This window comes from Gymnoscopelus braueri (genome assembly GCF_963280865.1).
Source record: "Gymnoscopelus braueri genome assembly, chromosome: 9".
Taxonomy (NCBI): domain Eukaryota; kingdom Metazoa; phylum Chordata; class Actinopteri; order Myctophiformes; family Myctophidae; genus Gymnoscopelus; species Gymnoscopelus braueri.
In genome coordinates this window covers 17,235,911-17,263,529 of record NC_137610.1, presented here as the reverse complement: position 1 = coordinate 17,263,529, position 27,619 = coordinate 17,235,911, and the positions used below count along the sequence as shown (strand labels likewise).

Sequence of the window (27,619 nt, the reverse complement as noted above, 5' to 3'; positions counted from 1 at the left end):
GATACTTCAAGTGTGCACATGAGGGAATTATATCCCATATTCTGGCTGTAACTACCAGCTCTGTAAGGCCAACCGACTTCTCACCATTAGCAGTGGTTGAGCTAAGCTGTGGCTGGTACTGTAGGGAGCCACATAAAAGATTGGAAATATTATGTCAAAAAGCTTGGAAGATAAGCACTCTATCAGAGCCCTTTCTCTGAAGTGAGCATGCATGCAACCATGCACGCACGCAGCCGCAGCCACACACACACACACACACACACACACACACACACACACACACACACACACACACACACACACACACACACACACACACACACACACACACACACACACACACACACACACACACACACACACACACACACACACACACACACACACACACACACACACACACACACACACACACACACACGCTTTATTATATGTTCATTACCAACACTTAGTGTTTACCCATCACAAAGCCAGCAGAACAAGTGCTTCCACAAAGGGCTGCTGATAACAGACTGCTAATAAAAGATCCCATTCTCATCCAACACTCGCCTATTTCACATGCCTGTGCACAGCAAAATGTCAAGCCTCCCTCTCAGTTATGGCCCAAGAATGTGCTTGTTTACAGACGGGGGGACATGTTGGTGCTACTTCATCAGCCAAATAGCAACATTGCTACAGGTTTACCATTCTAACACCTTAAAAGCGGACAGCCCTTTCACCAGCATCATAGGTTGTACGATGCTATTACTAAACAGAAGTTGGAATGAAAAGAAGACCAAAACAATGAAAGACGACAAAAAAACAACAGAGGTAAATATTGCTCCATTCTTCTCAATAAGTCAATAAGGCGCTCTTCGAAGGACAAAGTTGGAAAATTAATCAACACAATCCCAGGGTACACACAATGTCCCTCTCTGTAATTAATGATCATCTAATCAATCACTTTGCATCATAAATCACCACTGTGAAGTAGCATGGGGAATTAATGGAATGGAAAACAATAACATCTCACCGAACTTTGAACTAAGCACTTCCACTAGGTCTTTGCTGGTATCATGATTCATATTATCTTGTAATACTGTATGACACCAATTCACTTAGTAATAGCATATAGCCTACATTAACTTATTGTCTCTGAGATGTCACCGTGGCTTGTTAATTCTTTTATTTTGTATTAGTAATTTTATTTTGGGGGTGTAGGGGTTTGAGAGAGATTTTCTATATATATATATATATATATATATATATATATATATATATATATATTCATATATTCATTTATTAAACTCAATCATGCTCTTTGTGTGTGGGTGGGTTCAGAAGGTGTATGGGTGTAAACATGTTCATGGTGTTTGCATGTGGACGTACTGTATGCGAGTAATTTTGGTATGTATGTTAAGTTTGTGTACGTGTGTACAGTACACTGTCATCCATAGTAGACATTCACAAGTCACGATAGCATAGACATTCACAATTCACCTGGTGGAGTGAGTGTCTCAATCAGTCGGCGACTCGGAGGAAGCACATATTAAACCTCTGGCACAGTCTGTGGTACCAACATGCTTCAAGAGGTCAAGCATTGTCCCTGTACCCAAGAACTCCACCCCAGCTGGCCTAAATAACTACCGCCCGTGGCCGCCCGGTAGTGCTGCAGACCTCAGTGGTTTGTGGCTAGTAAAGGATCACATCTGCTCCCCTTTCCCCAAGCTGTAATGTATTGATTACAGCTCTGCCATTAAAACCATAGTCCCCACCAGGCTGGCTAGCAAGCTGGCAGACCTGGGACAAAACCCTTCAGTGTGCGACTGGGTCCTGGACTGGACTGCCAGACCCCAAGCAGTCAGGTTGGGCAGTCACACCTCTACCCCCCTCTCCCTAAAACACTGGTCTGGAACCCCCCAGGGTTGCGTACAGAGTCCCCTGCTGTACTCACTGTACACCCATGACTGTGTGGCCAGTAACGGCTCAAAGTCAAACACCATTGTTAAAGGAGAATACCGGACAAATTAAGTGTTGTCTTTGATGTCTCGTTACTCACCGACCGACGTGAAAAGTGGCGTTCTTTTTTTCCATAGATTCCCCTGTCGTCATTTTTTAAACCCCCTCCGTTGTCATAATGGGAGCGCGTGGGTTAGGGAGATTCGTCTATTATAACCAATGCAAAGTTGTTTTTTTCTCTACTGCTAGTCATTGTGGAGTCTCATGATAGTCAAACATGCGCTGAAAATTCCTGCGAGCCCACCGTTAATGGCGAACGACTTAACACTGGTTGCTTGTTTCCAGAACCTGGCAACACGAGTTGCCAGGTAAAAAAGAACGCCACTTTTCACGTCGGTCGGTGAGTAACGAGACATCAAAGACAACACTTAATTTGTCCGGTATTCTCCTTTAAGTTTGCTAAGTTCTCAAACAACGATGAGAGGGCCAATCTGGAGGAGGTGGCAGGCCTGTCGCAGTGGTGCCAGGATAACGGACTCTTTTTCTGAATGTCAGAAAGACCAAGGAGATGATTATGGACTTCTGTAAGCAGAGACAGAGGTCTTACACACCACTCCTGATCAACGGGGAACCAGTGGAGAGAGTGGACAGTTTCAAGTAAATTGGGGTGCACATCCCACAGGATCTGACTCGGAGTATGCACACAGAGGCTGTGGCAAAGAAAACGAGGCAATGCCTGTTCCACCTTAGGCAGCTGAGGAAATTCAAGGTGTCAGAGAAGGTCCTGACATCGTTCTACTCTGCTACAACCCAGAGCATCTTGTCAGGGGCCATCTCCATTAAGAGAGATGCACCGATTAGAATATCGTTGGCCGATCACGATTCAGTTTTTTTTACTTGCCTGTATGAATTTAAATAAAACATTGACTAACTATTAAATCACTTTGAAATAAATGCCACAATTAATTACTAACAGAACTGTATTGCTTGTAATTTCTTAACTTAAATGAATGAAGTTGGCAAATGAAACATTTATATCTTACCAGACATTTTGGCAAAATTGATATTGATATAATTGATATTGAAAAAACTGTTTTGTTTGTACAGGTCGCAGATTTGATGATGAAATTTGATTGTGAAATTTCTAGGTGATGCGGAGTAGATCTACAATGTAAAACCAGACCAGATCACATCCCGATACATTCTTAGCTTGTAGATCTTTTATTTTTGACACGCAACACTGTTTGTCAAACGAACGCCAAGAGACGAAGCTCTGATGCTTTGACCAAATGAAAAGTAGCGAACGCGCATATGGTAATTATATTCCTCTTCCTTGTGTAACCAGTGGTAGCCAGGAAATTCAACTGCTTAATTAAACCTCTCTGTTCAAAGTGAAAAACGTCCACACTGACGACAAGTTGTTGTTGTTGTTGTTGTTTCTGAGCACAGCACACCGGCCAAACGTGCATGTTTAATTTCTATGGTATAGAAAGACCTCTTTATAATAATAATATAATAATAATAATAAACTTTATTTGTATAGCACCTTTCATGACATGAAATGCAGCTACAAAGCAATAAAACAAGTTAAAGGGGTAGTTCACCCCCCAAATAACTTTTTTTCTATTGATTACTCACCCCATGGAGCCTTGAATTCATGGATATTTTTTTGTTTTTGTCGCATTCCTTCTTTTATTATTTGATTATAATAAATTTAGCCCCATTGATTCCGGTAGGAGACACAAATGCATTTGTGTCTCCTACCGGAATCAATGGGGACACATTTATTATAATCAAATTATTGGCTTAGGAATGTGACAAAAACAAAAAAATATCTATGAATTCAAGGCTCCAGATGGTCAGTAATCAATAGAAAAAAAAATATTTTGGGGGTGAACTACCCCTTTAAGCTGAGATACCAGGGTTGCGGACATTATTGTTTTTTTTTGTTTTGTTTTTTTTACAGTTGATCAACTTTATCCAGCACCTGGGGGAGATCGGATGTGCATGTCTTTGATAGAAAGACCTCTTCCCAGATCTTTGTCCATATCCTGCAAGCCAAGCAGCATTTCCTGGCTGTGCAAACTCAAATCACCCCGGGACATATTAGTCCCAAAAGTCTGGATGACTTGTCTTAGAGAGAGGGAGGCTGCAGAGTGGTAGAGTGACAGAGAGAGATCAATGCACAGACGTATAATGGTGCGTTCACACGGGCCAGATACAAAGATACTAAAATACACCGCATCTTTGTCGCTGTGTCGCTTTGTATCTGTGTTGCTCAACGCGGTCGTTGACGTCATCAAACGTGCGGACATCGGAGCTACAGTTGTAGTTTTGTATCTTTGTATCTGGAAGTTGAACCCTGCTCAACTTGAATTTGTAGCTTTGCATCTTTGTCGCTAGAGCTACAGCTACAAACGTCGGATGTATCTTTGTATCTTCATGTCGGCTTCCATTGAAAATGAATGATAGCGTGTATCTTTTTATCTGCCCGTGTGAACGCACCATAAGGAAAGAGACGGGCACAAGGACTGACATATAGAGATCTCCATATAATGGGCATATCGGTCGGATCGGCGGTACGACCTAGGTGTTAGGGCCGCTAGATGTGAGGGCCGAACTCAGTTGATCATATTCATACAGTGGCCATTTTGCTGTTACATCACACAATGTGAAACGCTACTCCAAACATCTAGCTGGGCTCTGTCTCAGAGATGTACTGCACACACACACACACACACACACAGGCTTTATTCCCCCCTCACTTCCCTTGCTCCCCTTCTTTTTTTTAAAAATAAGACAGACGTCTGTATGCTGCAGACCGTACCTTCAGAAATACTGGGACAAATATGCTGCTGGAAGCAGTAATGTCACATTACATCTCCTTGCTGTGCTGCATACAGCCAGAAAAGCAGATGCAAACAACCTGAGGGCTGTAGTCAATTGGCCCTCAATACATCATCACATTAATACTTGATGCACATTTTGATTTACACTACAGTGGACAGTGTCAGCCGTGTGTTACTTATACACTGCACAAGCCCTGTTCCTAGAAATCCTTTCAGGTTATGTGCCAGCTGAAAAACAAACAAACAAAAAAAAGAAGAAAGAATAAACAGCAAAATTGTTTATTGGCACAACTTCACAAGAGCTTAATAATGGCATCTCAAATATATGAGTGTGCAGGTGAATTCCATAGTGCAATAATCAAACAAAGCAATGTGTTAACATAAGTCAATGTATTCATTATAACAAAGCTGCAAGCACAGCTCAGCAGTGTGGTTAAACCAAACAAATGCAAGGGAGCTATAGGGTAGATCAGAGCGGTATCAAGGTCTTCACACACCGGGGGCGTGACGAATAAATGATACAACAATCACTGGAGAGTATTTTATATCAACGCTATTCATATACGGTACAGGTAGTTGATGACTCATTCATAAAGGTTGATGCCTTTATTCCCAGTGAAAAATCGAACTCGATCGCCATGTCATTTTCGGATTATGCTAGGATTATGCTTCATCAAAGGACACAGTCGTGTAAGGCTGTATGGATGTTACTTTGGTTCTGTGAAGTGTTGTGTGTGTGTGTACGCTCAGAAGCTTTAACCACTTAAACTCCAGCATCCGTATTGTGGGGAAAGCTTTCGCTGAAAATAGCCGATCGTCAAGCTTACAACGCGATTGACGTTGCGTTGCGTCGTGAGCTTGTCGATCGGCTATTTTCAGCAAAATAACACAGAACAGAAAAGACACAAGTGTTGAGCCCTAAGGGACTCCGGATACCCATATGGGGTTTAAGTGGTTAAAATTCCAGTCCCTCCACACAGCAGCCAATACGTCTCGCCAAAGCTCGTTCCAGCAGAGCAGCACCAAAAGCACACAGCTGTGTACAGAGTTCACGCCCTCCCCCAGAGCAGATGGTATGTAGCTTCCCCATTGGTCAAGACATAAAGCCACAGAAACCAAACTGGCCTGCTCCTAAAGTGTGGCTTCATGCCACACTTAATGATGCACACAAAACAACCGGCGGCACTGGCTCAGGTGTAGCGTGGCCATCTTGGAATTGGCCACGCCCGTATTCATGTCGAAGGTTCAAGGTTCAAAGTGTCCTTGAGCTCCCAATGAGCAGGTTGATGCCTTGCATGTTTTCCTCTGCTGTCGGTGTTTGAATGTGCGTGTGAATGGGTGAATACAATGTAACATAATGTGAAGCACTTTGGAGAAAGGCTATACTATATAAATGCACCATTTACACAATCCAACGTTACACAGTTCGATGGTGATTGGTGACAGGGGTGTTTTAACCCATTAAGACCTGAGGCCGATTCTACAAATGTCTTCTAAATCCTGCTATATCAGTGGTGCGCAAATGTTTTCATTTCAAGGACCCCCGACATTATATGTATTTGGCCGCGGACCACCATCTTAAAATATTTTGTTCCAGGGACCCCCGGAAGTAAATATTTGAGTAAAAATGTTTGCTTGAAAAAATAAATATATATTCAAAGATTTAGCACACATTTTCAAGATTTTTCAAAAATAGCAGATCTACAAGCCGTGCTATGAGCTTGTAGATCTGCTATTTTTGAATAGCCAAAGTATACAATAACGGTTTAAGTGGTTACACAGATGCGTTTCCCGGTTTTAATGGGTTAGGGGCAGAAGCAAAACAAGGACACCAAGCATACCCAGAAAGAATATAACGAAGAACTTGCATACGATTTGAATATTTACCCTGGGATCCCAGGTGAGATAAACCAGCCAGGTGGTGTTGGCCTGTTTCTGTTTTTGTGCTGAGGGAGGTTTTCCTGTGAAGAGAGCCACCGGCTCCACACGCACTGCTGAGCTTCACTCGTGAATTATTAGGTCCTCCAAGATGATGTACTGTAGAATTCCTCATGCAGGAGTCCGACCGATGCCAGATTTTTGGTTCCGATGCCGATCCCGATTTCGGAGAGTCCAATGTTTTGACCAAAGCAAAAAGTGCTAAATCAATTCAAATAAAATTGATTTATTTTTTATTTTTTAAAGTTTAAAAAAAAATAGAAAATAAAACAAATAATTGATCTACAAGCTCAGGTTGTCACTAAGCGAAGCAATGTGAGCTTGATTTTTGAGGGGGCCAGATTGAAAGTGGCAAAAACATTGGACATATCGGTGCCAATACCGATATATCGGCCAACCTTATCAGTCTGGCTCTACCTCACATTAAGTGGGTTAAGTGTCTTGCTCAGTAGCTCAGGGACACGTCGACTCATTGCCAGGGCCGGGAATCGAACCTGGGGGAACCTTCTGTTTCCAGGCAGCCTCTCTATCCATTCAGCTTTGGCTGATGTAAGTCATAAGTGAGGGTATTATTGTGTCTCACATCCAACGCCAGAGGGTGTGTATTATACACAGCATGCTGCAATACTGACATCCCTTAAAATGGTAGGGATGGTCAGACGAGGAGAACATTACACTTTGAATGGAACAACTGAGAGAACTCCCAGATCAATTATTGAATGTGGATGGGGATGCGGGGGTGGGGGGGGGGGGGGGGTTGCAGCAAATTAACTTCACAGTCGGTGCAGTTACTGTTATGGACACATGTCAACATGATTATTTCATTTTAGTCCATTATCTAGGATGAAAAAAAAAGAAGTCGAGTTCAACACAAGGCAGATCGACCTTGTATTGCCTTGTACATGTCTTCATGTAAATTGAAGTGGACTGAAGTAGGCAATATCAAACAAACCAATTCTTATTTTAGTATTCATTTGCAGAAAAAAGGCGTGAGTACTTAGGTTTCCAATAAAAGAAGCCCATGTTTGTGGGCTGTGTGACAGGAATGCTGTGGCCGGTGGTGAGGACTCCTCTAGCGGTTTAATCCAGTCCACCACTCCTAGCTACCCAGTGACCTGAAAGTCACCAGTGTGAATCCCCCGGGAAGACCTGTGCACAGGGAAAGTTAAAGAGTAATGCACTCCCTTAACAGCTACTGTTGTATGTAATGCCCCTCAGCAAGGCACTTAAGGACTCCAAACTTCTCCACTGGAATGCTAGTGGACAGTTATAGAACGCTGTAGTTGCACTGCACAATACCCAGATGAGCATGCAAGAATATGAAGGGACGAGGTTTTGAAAAATTGTGTGTACAGTACTCACAATTTTATGAATTGTGTGTGAAACAGGAAGGTAGTCCTGCATGAAGACCAGGAGCCTAAATCATGTCAAAGCATGTCGGAGGTTGATGTTAACAAATAGCGGACATCGGTGGCACAGTCGGTAGTGCTGTCGCCTAACAGCTAGAAGGTCCTGGGTTCAATTCCCGCCGGGGACGCTGTGGGCGCTGGGGGCGTGTTCTCTCCTCCTCAGTGCCCATACCCTAGGTGGGATTGGCGAAAGGGCCTTTCTGTGTGGAGTTTGCATGTTCTCCCCGTGTCGCCTAGGGTAGTTAATACCCTCACAAAAACATGCAGTAATCCTGGTCACTATACTGCCTCCCCCTGGTCAGCCAGGGCGCCTGATGGAGGGGAAAGGAACTGGTTGGAATAACGTGTTCCTTCCACGCGCTACGTCTAACCAGGGAACCTCCCCCCTGTCGGGTGATAAGAAGCGGCCTGCTTGCTCCTCATGCATTGAAGGAGGCATGAGCTTCAGCTTGGGCTCTCCCTAGGCTGGCAGAGGGAGAGTAGCGCCCAGGATTACATAGGCAATTGGCACTGGGTGAAAAAATATGGGTTACAAAATTGTGGGATAAAAATTATAAAAAATAAAAATAAAAAAAAATAGCGGACATCCAGGTGTCAAAACCACTATTCCAGCACTGTATAATGTGGGTTCTAACTTTCAGCAATCGAAGTGGACCTGCATAGAGCATAAAAGAGTTTCATCCTCAGAGAACTTCATTTGGTTCAGCATCAGCAAGCCAAAAAAAGTTTGACTTTGTTTATGCTGCCAGCTTAGGGGATTGCATTTAGTCTCTAGTCATGGGTGTGTTTTGGTCATAACATGAATTAAACCAATCCAAGCTTCTACCATTGTATTTAAGAGCCAGGTGCGGCTGTACCGATGGTACATTGCCATTTAAAATAGTTGATACGGTAAGTGGAGGAGAAGCAAGTTGTTTTCAGTTGAGGAAATAGATCAGTTTGTGCTCATGTCCGCATCTTCTGGCATCACCAGAAAGAGCACAATGCTGAAAGCAATATAATGATTCAGGAGACGGGTAAAACAAAAGCCCACCGAGAGGATCTGACTTCAACTGAGTGCTGCTTCTGGCACAGCCATATAATGTGGCTCTAGATCATTAATTGTTATAATGTATTTTTACCTTGTCCTCAATTCATCTCTCAGCAATGTTATCTACATGTTGAACGTGAGAGATAGGTTGACCGTGACACCCTGTAAACTCAGTTGGATTTTGATTGCATACACATCAGCAATGATTTTCTAATGTGCTAAAGTGAGCTTTGTGTGGCATAGCGGCGTCAGCTGAGCTGTGTGGTTCGCTGTATGTATGTGGCAGCGTGAGTTGCACTGTGGTTGGTCTAGTTTTGTGGGGACAGAGATACAGACCCCTTTGGCGTCACCTCATAAAAAAAGATCTGGCCACTCTGACCATCAGGGTGAATCATGGCTTAAGTGGGTCTTCTCCCTCGACTGTGAGGTCACCAGACCTTGGGAAGATGGGAGAAATCTAGAGGTAGAGAGGGTGAATGACCTCGCCCACGTTGCATGAATGGGTTCAATTTAACACTTGATGAGCACTGTGGTGCTGTGTCAATGAAGTGGAGATGAAACAAAGGTCGGTGGTGAGTCTGGTGACATTGAGAGGAGGCAGCAAAGCATTTATCACCATTTAACAAAAATGAATATAGTATAGCAGCCTACTGAGAAAACAGACAATATATCTCTTTCAATATATTTTATTGGTCTGAATTATGACTATATCCACTAAGGGGGTGTTAACGGTACACATATTCATACCGGACCGTTTCGGTACAGGCCTTTTCGGAACGGTGAGGATGTGTACCGATTCGAGTGCAAAGTAAAACTTGTTTTGCGTGCAGAACATAGGCTGTGGAGTTCCCACACGACACGACCATATTAAGTGGCGGACTGGAAGAGCGCCGCGCAATTGTGTGCTTGTAGATCGGCAATTCTGCACCTGAGGATTTTGTCTCGAGAGACTATAAACCATTTAACCATTACTGTGTACTGAAAATGTACCAAACTGGTTAAAAACTAAACTACATATACCCAAACCTGATTTTTGTGTACCATTACATCGCTAGCATCCAGTGCAATACTGTTGTGTTTGGTAGAATGGCTGTTCTCTTGGTGATTGGAGGCGAGGAAGGGGGACGATGGCTGTGCCCATTGGGCCTGGTGGAGAGAATGTGACAATGGCAGACGACTCCAGAAGCCAGCGTCCTTCTAGATGCAGCACCAGACAAGTGAGGCAGGACAAATGCAATTATGTGGAGGTGTGTGTGTACACACACTCACACTAACACACACAAGCACACACAAGTCTCTCGATACAGGCTGTTGGCTCAAACAATTTTGAAATGCTTCCGCCTGTAGTCTGTACATCAGAAGCGCTGAAAATGAGTAGAAAATAAAGCGGATGTCCCGCCTCGACCCCACTACCCTTTCGCCTTTGCAGCCATGAAAATATTCCCTACTGGAAAGTGGAAACCAAATTATTAAAATGCATTTTTGTGAACAGACATGACAAACAGATGACAGCTTCCTGTTCTCAACTTTTATGGGGTGGAATAGCAGTCTCTCTTTAGCATTCAAAGATTGTGGAAGAGTCGTCTGGCTTAACATACCATGCACACAAACACTACACAGTCAAATCCAGAGTGTTTATTTAACTCTGAGAGTGTAAAGTGTCTATTTCTACAGTTAAATGAACACTCTAGTCTGGCTTTTTGTCTCTCACAGAGGACATCTTCCTGGCAATAAAACCAAATAAAAGTGCTGTCGCTGCCTCTGCGACTTTCACATCTTATCTTATCTTAACTTACTACTATAATTGGCGAGCTGTGTTGTGTGTTTGTGTGCTTTGGTTGTCAGGGGTCTAACAGCAGACCAGTAGTCCAACTGCCTCCCGAGGGGGCTTTCATGTACAACGGGGCCAAACGCCCGAAGTGCTCTTTTTTCTAGTTAAGGGAATGTGGACACTACCTGTGCACTACATGCACACACTTCCTACCATGCAGTGCAAACACACACACCACCCTCGTCCTAATCACAAGCGTCCATCAACAGTAATAATCTAAGGACACAGTGAGTGTAACAGTGTGAGAAGTGGGACACCATGCAAGTGTTAGGGTCCATTTTTCAAGTTAGTAATAATAATAATAACGTCCATCTAGTGCCTTTCAAGAGATCCAAGGATGCTTAACATCAACAGAAGTCACAGTAAACCTCAGGATTTGACTGTGCATGCCTGTGTGTGCTACGGTAACAAAACAAAAAACAATGTCAAATCAAATCACTGTGAAAAATAAAATGCAGTTGTCATGAAAATCAGTTCAACGGAATAAGCCATGTTTTGTATGTTTTTGTTTTCCTGCAACATTCCTCTGAAGAAGCATGTCACTTACACTATAAGGCTAATTAGATTAAAACTATGACAAGTGCAACCACAATCACCACTAAGTATCCAATTTACTCCATCAACAAATAACTTTGTCAGGACAGATCATTCTTGATCAGTGTCGTGTCAGTGTGCAACAAACCATCACATCCACCCAAATGACCACATATGATGGCAATTCAGTTTCCAAATAGGCATAAGTTGTTAATAAAAAACTATGATACAACATTCAGAAGCCACAAAGGCTTTCCATTATACTGTCATCAACTAAAGCCACGGGTACTTGGAAATGAGTGCTTAAATTGCTTTAACTTGTCAGCTAGTATTTACCTCATCAGTCGCCTTTTCAAATCTCCATAATGATCAACAGGGGTGCAACAGTTAATCTAAAAATGAATCGATTTAATCCATTATTTTGATTTTAATAAAATTATGGATTTTGAAGAAAAACTATTACATTTGTTTTTGTGCCGTTGTTTTTTTTTTTTTACATATTTTTTATTTATTTGTTTAAATACAAGCAAAAATAGACGATCAACAAACATTGAAACCAGGCGTGAAATTTCATCTTTTTAGGGGCAAGGCAACTTGGCCTTTGGCCTTGTAAATGTTTTGAGGGCACAAAGGCCAAATACAAGGACAGCAAGGCCATCAAATAAAACACTGATATTAAGTCCACTGAAATAATACATTTAATATAAGGGTTAAGAAAGAATTTGTATGAATTAAATATGAAGTATAACTATCAGTGAAATTTAAAAAATGTTGTACAAACTCCTGAAAAGGAGTTTGAGGAGTTAAGAATTCAGAATCTTGACAGTGAAATCGATTAAACTGTAATTCTGTACTCTGTCTGATGACCTTATGTCCTGTAACTGTTGGCCCAAACGGCATGTGAGTTTATGTTCTGTTTGTCACATACTCAGTGTCTCAGAAGTCACATAGACTGTCTGAGTTGTCTTTGCACCTGGCAGAGGACCTTGATGTAACTATTTTTTATCATCCTTTTTTGTCACCCTTTTTGGCAATCTATGCTCTTCCAAGGGCCTAGTTCAGTTGCATATGTCCTTCTCTGACCACAAACGGTTCATGTTCTGCACGGTTCATGTCTGTGAAAACTACAAGAAAGAGACAGAGGAGAAAACTGTTAAATCAGCTGGGGGGCAGTGTGGATGGGGCATCAAGGCCACTGTGGCCTCAGGGCAGATCATTTTTTGAAGGGCTTTTTGCGTTGATTCGTAGATTAATCTTTTTAAGATTAAAACAATTTATGAAAAAAGTAATCGATAGAATAATCGTTAAGAACATAATCGATAGTTACAGCCCTACAGATCAATGCAAAGCAAGCCATCAGTGAACAGCACTGTTAAACAAATATATGTCAAAAGTATAAATCTCAGCTAGTGCTATCCAACGGTCTCTTTGGCCAACAGTGGTTTTCTGTTTTAGCACCTTGTTATCTAGATTCCGCAACTTCCCCTTCAGTTATATAAGCTAAGCTTAGGTTCCATTTGGTACCATTTACACTCTCACTCAGAGTTAAATTAACATTCAGGATTTTACTGGAGCCACAGTTCCCTCACCACCACAGCAATTTCATAACAACGGATCACACAAATAGCTACAGCTGGAACCAGTTCTAACATCACATAGAAGGTGTTCAATTTACGGTATATTCACCTGAAATGTCATTGAGAGTGTTGTTTCAACTCATGATGACACTTCACTGGTGGAGGAAAACCTACAGTATGTATAATATATATATATTTATTTATACTGTATATAGAAATGTAGGGAGAAAATATCCTCAAAAGCATGCCATTTCAACAGATGTAGAAATGAGTAAATTGGAATGAATTAAGTGTACCAATCAGTCTCCCCATTATTTTGTGCATGATCTCCCCACCCCGACTCCTCTCCTGGCTCCGCCACCCGCCCACCCCTGGCCTCTGGCTAACCCCTCACACACCCAGCCCTACCTGCAGACAGGATACTTAACATTGCTCCCCCACCAGTGGAGATGTCGGGAAATGCCCACTTCAAAGCCAGTGATTGGGCCATGATTGCCATGGGCCACTTGACTTATTTCATCTGCTGTGAAGAACTTTGGGGAGGAATCAGACATGGTCAGATGACATTTGTTTCAAAGGCAACATGTACAGTTTAGCCTCTATTTTACGTCCATTCCCGATATTATTATTATCATTTTTTGACTTGTCTAATGCCAAGGGTGAGTGAAAACAGCATTGCACTGGTGGCCATTATAGCACATTGTAAAGTCTGAACTGAGAGAGTATTTTTCCATAATTCAAAGATTGGATAATCAGGGCTGAGGGCCTATGAGACATTTTTATCTGCGAGTAAAGTTTTTGAAGTATGCTAGGAGAAACTGGCCCAGATGTTTGGAAGCAACTGTCATTTTGCATGACCTGAGAGGCTGTTTGATATAGCGGCACAGCCACAGTGACATGAAAGCCCAACTGAGTTCAACAACAGCCGTCATCTCTGCTCTGCTTTTCTGTAGCTAAATGCCAGTGACAGGAACAGAATTCACTGTGGTAACTGATCAGGTGCCAAGTGCCCCCTCTTCCTAGTGCTCTGGTGCTCTGTGGTGCTGGCATGGCATGGCATGGCCCGGGCATGCCATGGCATGGCTCTGATTGTTGCTCTGCACTGATTATTGTGTCCATCTCCAAATCAACCCTGACTATAGTGTCAACTGCCCATCTCACAAACCTGAGTAATGAGTTCACTGGTGAGGTCTGAGTTGCGTTATATTAAATTCAGAATAGCCAACACAACGATTCAATCAGATCAGAGAAACATTCTGGCACAGCAGTGACCATGCAATACATTGGGCACAAGGTGGTGTTTGTTTCCCTTACTGAGCTCAGCCATAAGCTACTGCACAACGCACAGTAAATATAGCATCATGGAATTACGTAGCCTGTGTGTGTGTGTGTGATGAACATGAATATCATTCAGTATAGCCATATTCATCATTATTACAGGCCTAAAACAACAAGCATCATATGGATAGGCCTAAATTGGGCACTTTACTATTAAACCACAGTCTCACTGACATTTCGAGTGAAATACATTCAGGTTGTTGTGATTCACGTTTCAGAACACATGCGTCTTGTGTTTCACCACCATTCATTCACATACACAATCGATTTCCCGTTCATCCCCCAAACACAGTGTGATGATGATTAGCCTAGTAGTGTGTCATTGAAGAGAACCAAGACAATACAATAACAGTCTCAACTATTTTAGCTTGAGGACAAAGCTATCGTCACCACAGATTCTACTGGGCTGCCTGACACGTTATGCTGCTATATGTGACAGTGTTCCCACATCACACACACACACACACACACACACACACACACACACACACACACACACATACACACAGGTCTGTGAAAATGGGACTCAGACAGAGATACATCCATATTTGCTGCGTGGTGGATCTTAGACTTCGAGTCTCTTAACACTCGGTCACATCATCTGCCATGAATGCATTTGCGTCCAGCGTGCCTTATATACAGACATTCACACCCCAACCTCAGATCAGATGTATTTCCAAGTTGAATACACACACATTGAGGCACGTACCATCCAGGCAGGTGCACCTGTCTCTGTCTGCAGTGGTATCGTGTTCAATTCCAAATGGTAACCGGAAGCCTCGCCCCAAAACACGCTCGCCCCCAATTTTTTTCGTGGACCGCTCGCCCCCAGCGGTTCTTGTATTCTTGCGTTTGTTTTCCTGAGGAGGACAAGTTTAGGGTTAGGCATAGTTTTACTGAGGTCAAGTTTAGGAATGAGGTTAGGTTTTGGCACCGTTTTACTGAGGTTAAGTTTATGAATAAGTGTAGGTTTAGGCATAGTTTTACTGAGGTTACATTTATGAATAAGGTTAGGTTTAGGCATAGTTTTACTGAGGTTACGTTTAAGAATAAGTTTAGGTTTAGGGTTTAGGCATAGTTTACTGAGGTTACGTTTTAGAATAAGGTTAGGTTTAGGCATAGTTTTACTGAGGTTACGTTTGGGAATAAGGTTATAGGTTTAGGCATAGTTTTACTGAGGATATGTTTAGGAATAAGGTTAGGCATAGTTTTACTGAGGTTACATTTAGGAATAAGGTTAGGTTTAGGCATAGTTTTACTGAGGTTACGTTTAGGAATAAGGTTAGAGGTTAAGCATAGTTTACTGAGGTTACGTTTAGGAATAAGGTTAGGTTCGTTTAGGCATACTGAGGTTTCGATTAATTGAATTCTGAATTGAATTTCTGAATTGAATTCTGAATTGAATTCTGAGTTGAATTCTGAATTGAATTCTGAATTGAATTCTGAATTGAATTCTGAAATTGAATTCTGAATTGAATTATTTCGATGAATTGAATACACATGGACCCCAATGGAAACAAGCCATAGTGCTTTCTTGGGCTTTAATCCTTTTAGCAGATCTTGTATAGAACTGTACTTTCTGTGCAATTTTTTTGCAAACTGTTAATAAAGTAATCAATCAATCAATCAATCAATCAAGGTTACGTTTAGGAATACCAGGTGGCGACCGTTCCGAAGTCGCCGGATTTGCCCCGGGGCGACCGTGTTTTGGGACGAGCGTTTTTGTATTCTATCAAACGAGCAGAGACGTGGCCTGTCTGTCTGGTCGCTGCAGGAACAACCACAGCGCGTCTTACCGTTGTCTTTTCTAGTCGTTGCTCCCCATCGCATCCAGACCATCTGACGAACTGGTTTAATTCCAATCAGCCCAGACTGTGTCTCTGTTTCTCTCTCATCCCCATCATGTCATGTTTCTCCGCTGCAGCAGAACAAAGTCACGCCTCCTCCTCCCTTCGGCTCCACCGTCGCGTGACGTCAGCCAGTGTTGCCATCTCCGCTTATTATAAGCGACTTTGGGCTTCTTTTTCTGTAAAGATGCGGGTTGCGGTTTCCATTGTTTCCCAATGTTGTTTAAACCAGTGTCTCTCAAACATTTTCTTGTCAATGACCTCCAAATTAATACGTATTTGTCCGCAGACTGAAAACATCTTGTGCCATAGACCCCCATTATACCAGATTTGTGTAAATGGTGTTGTTAAAATGTTTTCGAAAATGTTCCAAATGTTCCACATTTCTTTTCCAAGATTCTTTTGAGAATAGCCGATCTACAAGCTAGCGCGAGTAGATCTGGTTTAAAGTGCTCAAAGCCGAAGGGCAGTATTATGAAAAAGATCACTGATAAATGGGTTTAAAAGTTTTTCAACTGGTCAGCCAAAATGAGATATCGGCATATAAGTGATATTACACAAATTGTATATCTGTTCTTGAGGTAATTGTTTACCCCCCAAAATCACGAAGGCTAATTTGACCTTTGGAATACACAAATATGTCGGTGTGTCAAAAAACCTGTAGGTTTGCTTATTTTAGGCTTGTTTTCATAGACCTGGTTGCTTGTTTCTCTTGCAAAATCTGGCAACACTTACGTCAGCCCGTGAACATTTTTGGCCCACGCCCTCATTCATGTAGGCAGGCTGGCTGATTGTGATGATTGATCGATTGGAATGATTTATTGATTGAATTTATCTGATAAATTAAAATGAATTAAAAAAAACCCGTGCAGTCATACTGGCAGAATATGTACACAAATTAAAATGAATTCAGTTCAGGGTCACATAATAAAGCTCAGTTCATTTCCATTGTGTGGTCTTTATAATGTAGCCTACGCATAGCCTACTTTACAATCTTGACATGGTGACTTGAAAAAATGAAATTGAACTATTTCAATTATAAACATATAGGCCTATGTTTATAAATTCCCTGCATGTTTCATTTAGACCTGTGGATGGCGCCCATAAGACAATAATAGAATGGACGATCATGTGGCTCCATCTGTGTCTTTCTTTCCACTGTTGACAAACTGGCACTGGCATATTAAGAAACATTCCTGGCAGCCTTATCATGTGTATCCTACATTTCACCAATTTAGGCCTAATCATGAACCAACCTCCTTCCGCAGGCCCCACCAAATATGTCTCTCTCAAAAATCCGTGTGTTAAGTGATTATAAACAGCAGCTGAACTGTAACTTCTTATATAAGCCTAAGTACTACAAATACAAATGTTTTATTAAGAGGATATGGGCCTGTACTTTGTCATGGTAAAAGTACTCTGTACTCTTAGTCTCTGTGTCTGCAAGCCAAGGTCAAACGCAAGCAGGCTTTCTCTGCGGCAATCTTGTTTTGGGAACACGGTATCTGGGTGTTCTCTTCTCTTCTACAGCTGTCTCCCTTAGTGTCACCAAATCTCCACTGACCAGTGACAGGTCAGAGCAGTCAGATGTCAAACCTGTTGACCCAGACATGGGGACGCTGTTGTCCAGAGATAAACTGTCACACAATCATCATCTACCATCATCTACCATCATCATCAGACGACGGAACCTCATCGCTCTCCACCAATGGCAGGATTACACCTCCGACGGCTGGACGATTGATGTCACATCCTATGATGTCATATGTTTATGTTACTGGACAATGTTAAAAGCTCGTGCTTGCTCTGTTACACTACGGAGAGACGCGACCGATGTTGCGGACCTGTGATACTGTAAACCTTCTATTGTCTCTCTGATCTGAATACAATCAATTGTTTCATTATACCCAATGGCTGCCTGTCTGAGTTTGGTTTTTTCCTTATTGTCTCCGTGCTACAAGTATCTGTACTTTGTGTGGGTCATGAGGTGAAATTAAATTCCAACAATTGGTCCATCGAGCCAGGATATGTTTGAAATATGGTGGACGGGGGGGGAACTGAGCTATTATCAGACTCTCTTTCCCCGGCAGACCATATTTTAATACGTATCAAACGAACCAGCCTTGGGTGTAACGACTTATCACTTCTATTCAGATGAAGGTTAACTTTGAGCAGTATCACAATTTATTTTGTTTGGGACCTGGACGCGATCGCTGGACCTTTGGACTGGACCCTCGACATGTCTCAAATTCCACATGGTCCAGCCATCGGGGTCGGGATCCCTGAACCAACATCAGATTTGATGAGTATATATTTTTATTTTTATTGTACCATGGTCCAGTGATTGGGACCCCCATGTAACTTATCCCTGCCTTGATCTGATGAGTATACCTTTTTCTTTATTGTATGTATTATCTTTACCGAACCATGTGTCTCATAATTATCAGCCTGTTTGTAAATGACTGTTTAACAAAGCTCCGCCAGGGAGCCTGTCAAGTAAAAATGTTTTATCACCTTATATTCCTGGGAGGACATTCCTGAATGTCTCATAAATTCTCTTATCTAGTGGTCAATTATTTAGCTCGTTATTCCTTTTTCCGTTTCTAAGTTTCAGAGTGTAGTGCAAACACCCTAATCTATTTTTATCTACTACTCCTCCACGGTTTTCAGACTGTATTTTTTTCGGTGCGATTTCTTTATGAGGGACGGGTACGGGATTTGTCCTCTACAAATTATACGTCCAAATTACTCCATTGAGGGACGGGTAGGGGATTTGTCCTCTACAAATTATACGTCCAAATTACTCCATTGAGGGACGGGTAGGGGATTTGTCCTCTACAAATTATACGTCCAAATTACTCCATTGTTGTAATCTGTACCGAATAATATCTATATCTTTATTTTATCTGCCTCTCTTTCTCTCACCACCTCCGGCCGGGGTGGTGCGGGGGGGTGAGCGTATATATATTTTTTACCTTTGACCGGTTTTATTTTGACCACTGTAGTTAAATCATCCATCCATTTAATATATTAAACTTTGACAATAACTTTTAAATCCCTTATCCAATATACAGCCTCTCACTTCTCCCGTGTCTTATCTGTTTACATTCTCTTGTTCAGAGCTGGTATCATAACAAGGCTATGCCCACAGAAGAATACAGTCACACTATAACTATGAAGGCTTGTTTTAAAAGTTTAAAATATATATATTTTTATCTGTTCTAAATTCATTGAACCATCAGTATAATTATTTTTGCCTTAATAATACATTTTAATTTATTTAAAATATTTTGAATATAATTTAAAATAATAAGTAAACCAATCAGGTTAAAATCTTTTTCATTCCAAAATTAGTTTGTTGCTGGAAGATATCTATGTTCGGTATGTTTGTATGTCTGTCTGTGTGTAGTAATGAACGGTTTCTCTCTCTATCTCTCTCTCTCTCTCTCTATGGGTCAGCAAGTCCGGGCGAGCACTGCGGTGACGCTGGCCGCACTTCAGAGGGAGACAGTCGCACTAGCCGCGCTTCAAATATTCCTGCGCAGCTACGTGGCCTTGTACGTTAGGCGAACTGATGGTGCGTTCAATGAAATCGTAAATCCCAGTCACTTCAATATATACATGTAAAAATGTAATAAAACAATCTAAAAACATTGTTTGTGTCTAATGTTCTCGTCTGTGATGATTACCAAAATGTTTTACTGGACAAATTATTAATAATAAAATATTGAAATATTACAGAATCCCATACAGTTCAATGAATCTTTTGGGAAAATCATAAAAAAAATCTAAAAACAGAGTTATCACCCAGCAACTAAATGTTATTGTGCCCATGTGTGTCCTTTACAATATGTGATTATTACCAATATGTTTTACTGTACCAATTATTAATAATACATTATTAAAATATTACAGAATCCCATCCATTTCCATGTAATCTTTCGAAAAATAATAAGAAATTCAAAAAACATAGCTGTCACCCAAGGACTAAATATTAATGTGCCCCATGGTCTCCTGCACACCAGGGATGAGTATCAATATGTTTTACAGCAGCAATTATTAATAATAAATTATTGAAATATTACAGAATCCCATCCATTTCAATGTTATTTTTCGAAAAATCATAATAAATTCAAAAAACATAGTTATCACCCAAGGACTAAATATTAATGTGCCCCATGGTCTCTTGCACACCAGGGATGATTATCAATATGTTTTACAGCAGCAATTATTAATAATAAAGTATTGAAATATTACAGAATCCCATCCATTTCAATGTTATCTTTCAAAAAATCATAACAAATTCAAAAAACATAGTTATCACCCAAGGACTAAATAGTATTATTTCCCATGGTCTCTTGCACACCAGGGATGATTATCAATATGTTTTACAGCAGCAATTATTAATAATACATTATTGAAATATTACAGAATCCCATCCATTTCAATGTTATCTTTCCAAAAATCATAAAAAAATAAGAAAACATAGTTATCACCCAAAGACTAAATAGTTTTATTTCCCATGGTCTTCTGCACACCAGGGATGATTATCAATATGTTTTACAGCAGCAATTATTAATAATAAATTATTGAAATATTACAGAATCCCATCCATTTCCATGTTATCTTTAAAAAAATCATAAAAAAATCAAAAAACATAGTTATCACCCAAGGACTAAATAGTATTATTTCCCATGGTCTCTTGCACACCAGGGATGATTATCAATATGTTTTACAGCAGCAATTATTAATAATAAATTATTGAAATATTACAGAATCCCATTCATTTCAATGTTATTTTTCGAAAAATCATAAAAAATTCAAAAAACATAGTTGTCACCCAAGGACTACATATTAATGTGCCCCATGGTCTCTTGCACACCAGAGATCTTTCTCAATATGTTTTACAGCAGCAATTATTAATAATAAATTATTGAAATATTACAGAATCCCATCCATTTCAATGTTATTTTTCAAAAAATCATAAAAAAATCAAAAAACATAGTTATCACCCAAGGACTAAATATTAATGTGCCCCATGGTCTCTTGCACACCAGGGATCATTATCAATATGTTTTACAGCAGCAATTATTAATAATAAATTATTGAAATATTACAGAATCCCATCCATTTAAATGTTATCTTTCAAAAAATCATAAAAAAATCAAAAAACATAGTTATCACCCAAGGACTAAATAGTTTTATTTCCCATGGTCTCCTGCACACCAGTGATGATTATCAATATGTTTTACAATAGCAATTATTAATATTAAATTATTGAAATATTACAGAATCCCATCCATTTCAATGTTATCTTTCAAAAAATCATAAAAAATTCTAATAACATAGTTATCACCCAAGGACAAAATAGTTTTATTTCCCATGGTCTCCTGCACACCAGGGATGATTATCAATATGTTTTACAGCAGCAATTATTAATAATAAATTATTGAAATATTACAGAATCCCATCCATTTCAATGTTATCTTTCAAAAAATATTGAAAAATTCAAAAAACATAGTTATCACCCAAGGACTAAATATTAATGTGCCCCATGGTCTCTTGCACACCAGGGATCATTATCAATATGTTTTACAGCAGCAATTATTAATAATAAATTATTGAAATATTACAGAATCCCTTCCATTTCAATGTTATCTTTCAAAAAATCATAAAAAATTCAAAAAACATAGTTATCACCCAAGGACTAAATAGTTTTATTTCCCATGGTCTCTTGCACACCAGGGATGATTATCAATATGTTTTACAGCAGCAATTATTAATAATAAATTATTGAAATATTACAGAATCCCATCCATTTCAATGTTATCTTTCAAAAAATCATAAAAAAATCAAAAAACATAGTTATCACCCAAGGACTAAATAGTTTTATTTCCCATGGTCTCCTGCACACCAGTGATGATTATCAATATGTTTTACAGCAGCAATTATTAATAATAAATTATTGAAATATTACAGAATCCCATTCATTTCAATGTTATCTTTCAAAAAATCATAAAAAAATCTAAAAACATAGTTATCACCCAAGGACTAAATAGTTTTATTTCCCATGGTCTCTTGCACACCAGGGATGATTATCAATATGTTTTACAGCAGCAATTATTAATAATAAATGATTGAAATATTACAGAATCCCATCCATTTCAATGTTATCTTTCAAAAAATATTAAAAAATTCAAAAAACATAGTTATCACCCAAGGACTAAATATTAATGTGCCCCATGGTCTCTTGCACACCAGGGATCATTATCAATATGTTTTACAGCAGCAATTATTAATAATAAATTATTGAAATATTACAGAATCCCATCCATTTCAATGTTATCTTTCAAAAAATCTTTAAAAAATCAAAAAACATAGTTATCACCCAAGGACTAAATAGTTTTATTTCCCATGGTCTCCTGCACACCAGTGATGATTATCAATATGTTTTACAGCAGCAATTATTAATAATAAATTATTGAAATATTACAGAATCCCATCCATTTCAATGTTATCTTTCAAAAAATCATAAAAAATTCTAATAACATAGTTATCACCCAAGGACTAAATAGATTTATTTCCCATGGTCTCCTGCACACCAGGGATGATTATCAATATGTTTTACAGCAGCAATTATTAATAATAAATGATTGAAATATTACAGAATCCCATCCATTTCAATGTTATCTTTCAAAAAATATTAAAAAATTCAAAAAACATAGTTATCACCCAAGGACTAAATATTAATGTGCCCCATGGTCTCTTGCACACCAGGGATCATTATCAATATGTTTTACAGCAGCAATTATTAATAATAAATTATTGAAATATTACAGAATCCCATCCATTTCCATGTTATCTTTCAAAAAATCATAAAAAAATCAAAAAACATAGTTATCACCCAAGGACTAAATAGTTTTATTTCCCTTGGTCTCCTGCACACCAGGGATGATTATCAATATGTTTTACAGCAGCAATTATTAATAATAAATGATTGAAATATTACAGAATCCCATCCATTTCAATGTTATCTTTCAAAAAATCATAAAAAATTCTAAAAACATAGTTATCACCCAAGGACTAAATAGTTTTATTTCCCATGGTCTCTTGCACACCAGGGATGATTATCAATATGTTTTACAGCAGCAATTATTAATAATAAATGATTGAAATATTACAGAATCCCATCCATTTCAATGTTATCTTTCAAAAAATCATAAAAAATTCTAAAAACATAGTTATCACCCAAGGACTAAATAGTTTTATTTCCCATGGTCTCTTGCACACCAGGGATGATTATCAATATGTTTTACAGCAGCAATTATTAATAATAAATGATTGAAATATTACAGAATCCCATCCATTTCAATGTTATCTTTCAAAAAATCATAAAAAAATCTAATAACATAGTTATCACCCAAGGACAAAATAGTTTTATTTCCCATGGTCTCCTGCACACCAGGGATGATTATCAATATGTTTTACAGCAGCAATTATTAATAATAAATTATTGAAATATTACAGAATCCCATCCATTTCAATGTTATCTTTCAAAAAATATTGAAAAATTCAAAAAACATAGTTATCACCCAAGGACTAAATATTAATGTGCCCCATGGTCTCTTGCACACCAGGGATCATTATCAATATGTTTTACAGCAGCAATTATTAATAATAAATTATTGAAATATTACAGAATCCCATCCATTTCCATGTTATCTTTCAAAAAATCATAAAAAAATCAAAAAACATAGTTATCACCCAAGGACTAAATAGTTTTATTTCCCTTGGTCTCCTGCACACCAGGGATGATTATCAATATGTTTTACAGCAGCAATTATTAATAATAAATGATTGAAATATTACAGAATCCCATCCATTTCAATGTTATCTTTCAAAAAATCATAAAAAATTCTAAAAACATAGTTATCACCCAAGGACTAAATAGTTTTATTTCCCATGGTCTCTTGCACACCAGGGATGATTATCAATATGTTTTACAGCAGCAATTATTAATAATAAATGATTGAAATATTACAGAATCCCATCCATTTCAATGTTATCTTTCAAAAAATCATAAAAAATTCTAAAAACATAGTTATCACCCAAGGACTAAATAGTTTTATTTCCCATGGTCTCTTGCACACCAGGGATGATTATCAATATGTTTTACAGCAGCAATTATTAATAATAAATGATTGAAATATTACAGAATCCCATCCATTTCAATGTTATCTTTCAAAAAATCATAAAAAAATCTAATAACATAGTTATCACCCAAGGACAAAATAGTTTTATTCCCCATGGTCTCCTGCACACCAGGGATGATTATCAATATGTTTTACAGCAGCAATTATTAATAATAAATTATTGAAATATTACAGAATCCCATCCATTTCAATGTTATCTTTCAAAAAATATTGAAAAATTCAAAAAACATAGTTATCACCCAAGGACTAAATATTAATGTGCCCCATGGTCTCTTGCACACCAGGGATCATTATCAATATGTTTTACAGCAGCAATTATTAATAATAAATTATTGAAATATTACAGAATCCCATCCATTTCAATGTTATCTTTCAAAAAATCAATAGTTTTATTTCCCATGGTCTCTTGCACACCAGGGATGATTATCAATATGTTTTACAGCAGCAATTATTAATAATAAATGATTGAAATATTACAGAATCCCATCCATTTCAATGTTATCTTTCAAAAAATATTAAAAAATTCAAAAAACATAGTTATCACCCAAGGACTAAATATTAATGTGCCCCATGGTCTCTTGCACACCAGGGATCATTATCAATATGTTTTACAGCAGCAATTATTAATAATAAATTATTGAAATATTACAGAATCCCTTCCATTTCAATGTTATCTTTCAAAAAATCATAAAAAATTCTAAAAACATAGTTATCACCCAAGGACTAAATAGTTTTATTTCCCATGGTCTCTTGCACACCAGGGATGATTATCAATATGTTTTACAGCAGCAATTATTAATAATAAATTATTGAAATATTACAGAATCCCATCCATTTCAATGTTATCTTTCAAAAAATATTAAAAAATTCAAAAAACATAGTTATCACCCAAGGACTAAATATTAATGTGCCCCATGGTCTCTTGCACACCAGGGATCATTATCAATATGTTTTACAGCAGCAATTATTAATAATAAATTATTGAAATATTACAGAATCCCATCCATTTCAATGTTATCTTTCAAAAAATCTTAACAAAATCAAAAAACATAGTTATCACCCAAGGACTAAATAGTTTTATTTCCCATGGTCTCCTGCACACCAGTGATGATTATCAATATGTTTTACAGCAGCAATTATTAATAATAAATGATTGAAATATTACAGAATCCCATACATTTCAATGTTATCTTTCAAAAAATCATAAAGAATTCTAAAAACATAGTTATCACCCAAGGACTAAATAGTTTTATTTCCCATGGTCTCTTGCACACCAGGGATGATTATCAATATGTTTTACAGCAGCAATTATTAATAATAAATTATTGAAATATTACAGAATCCCATCCATTTCAATGTTATCTTTCAAAAAATCATAAAAAAATCTAATAACATAGTTATCACCCAAGGACTAAATAGATTTATTTCCCATGGTCTCCTGCACACCAGGGATGATTATCAATATGTTTTACAGCAGCAATTATTAATAATAAAGTATTGAAATATTACAGAATCCCATTCATTTCAATGTTATTTTTCGAAAAATCATACAAAATTCAAAAAACATAGTTATCACCCAAGGACTAAATATTAATGTGCCCCATGGTCTCTTGCACACCAGGGATCATTATCAATATGTTTTACAGCAGCAATTATTAATAATAAATTATTGAAATATTACAGAATCCCATCCATTTAAATGTTATCTTTCAAAAAATCATAAAAAAAATCTAAAAACATAGTTATCACCCAAGGACTAAATAGTAATGTGCCCCATGGTCTCCTGCACACCAGGGATGATTATCAATATGTTTTACAGTAGCAATTATTATTAATAAATTATTGAAATATTACAGAATCCCATCCATTTCAATGTTATTTTTTGAAAAATCATAAAAAAATCTAAAAACATAGTTATCACCCAAGGACTAAATATTAATGTGCCCAAGTGTCTCCTGCACACCAGGGATCATTATCAATATGTTTTACAGCAGCAATTATTAATAATAAATTATTGAAATATTACAGAATCCCATCCATTTCAATGTAAATTCTGAATATTGTTTATTGTTTATTGTTCATTGTTTATTAAGGATCCCCATCAGTCTAGACCATAGCGGAGACTATTCTGCCTGGGGTCCAGGCAAAAATCATCAAAATACAAATCATAAAATGCTGTACAACATAATCAATTTGTTAGTGAACAAAAACACAAACTTGGAGAACTAAATTTACATTAACAGTAAATGAAGAATTACAAATAAAACACAACAATAACAACAACATAATCTAATCTAATTTCCTCTTTGATTATTGCTTCCTTAAGTTTCTAAAACATTGTTTTTGGCAACACTCTACTTAAAGGTTATAAATGTTTATAGTTATGCATAACTATAGGTTACTAGCGTAACCCCGGTTTTATGATATAGGGAGAGAGAGTCTCGCTTATGGGAGAGCGCCCTCTGGCGTGAAGCACTACTTATTACCCTGATTGGCTGGACTTGGATAACTCTCCTGTCCGTAGGTCCTGCCCTCCGTGGTAATAAATACCCAGGATAGATCCGCTCCCTCCTCATCAAGATAACAGTTTTCTTCTTGTTCGCCTAACAAGAAGGGTGTTGTGGGCGAGACTCTCGCTCCCTATATCATAAAACTTGGGTTATGCTAGTAACCTATAGTTTTATTACGAAGAGTCGCTTCGAGTCTCGCCTATGGGAGCAAATTTGATAAATTCCCGTATTGTTGTCACAAAGTCAGAGGTCCCAGACTCAGGTACCGCCCGGTGCCTGGAGGCAACGCATGGTATCGTATGTGCCCCTAAGGCGCAGATACGTCTCACCCGTAGAAACCTTCCAAGGTCAGAGGCGAAGCTCGGCAAGTGGCACACCACAGGGCCTCAGGCCACAGGGCCTGAGACATCTCCAAACAGTGTCCCATATGCCGCCCCCTACAGGGTACTGCCTAGAGCCTTGAGGCCACGTTTAGGACTGTATGCACCACTGAGGGTGCAATAACATCCACACTATAGAACCTCACAAAAGATGCCGGGCGAGGCCCAGCTGGCAGCATCTTATATAGCCTGGATAGAGACTCCTCTAAACAAGGCCCAAGATGC

General features: G+C 38.7%; 1 protein-coding gene across 2 annotated transcripts in view; it reads right to left on the bottom strand.

Moving 5' to 3' along the window:
* otud7a (OTU deubiquitinase 7A) overlaps positions 1-16,350 on the bottom strand; it is a 59,437-nt gene extending 43,087 nt beyond the window's left edge. Inside the window, exon 1 of one of the 2 annotated variants that reach the window (XM_080438792.1) lies at positions 16,241-16,350. The gene's annotated coding sequence lies outside the window, so the exon portion shown is untranslated. Of the gene's footprint in view, positions 1-15,153; positions 15,266-16,240 lie in introns of those variants that run through there. The other variant, XM_080438793.1, reaches the window with a different exon arrangement.
* Positions 16,351-27,619: the final 11,269 nt, after the last annotated feature.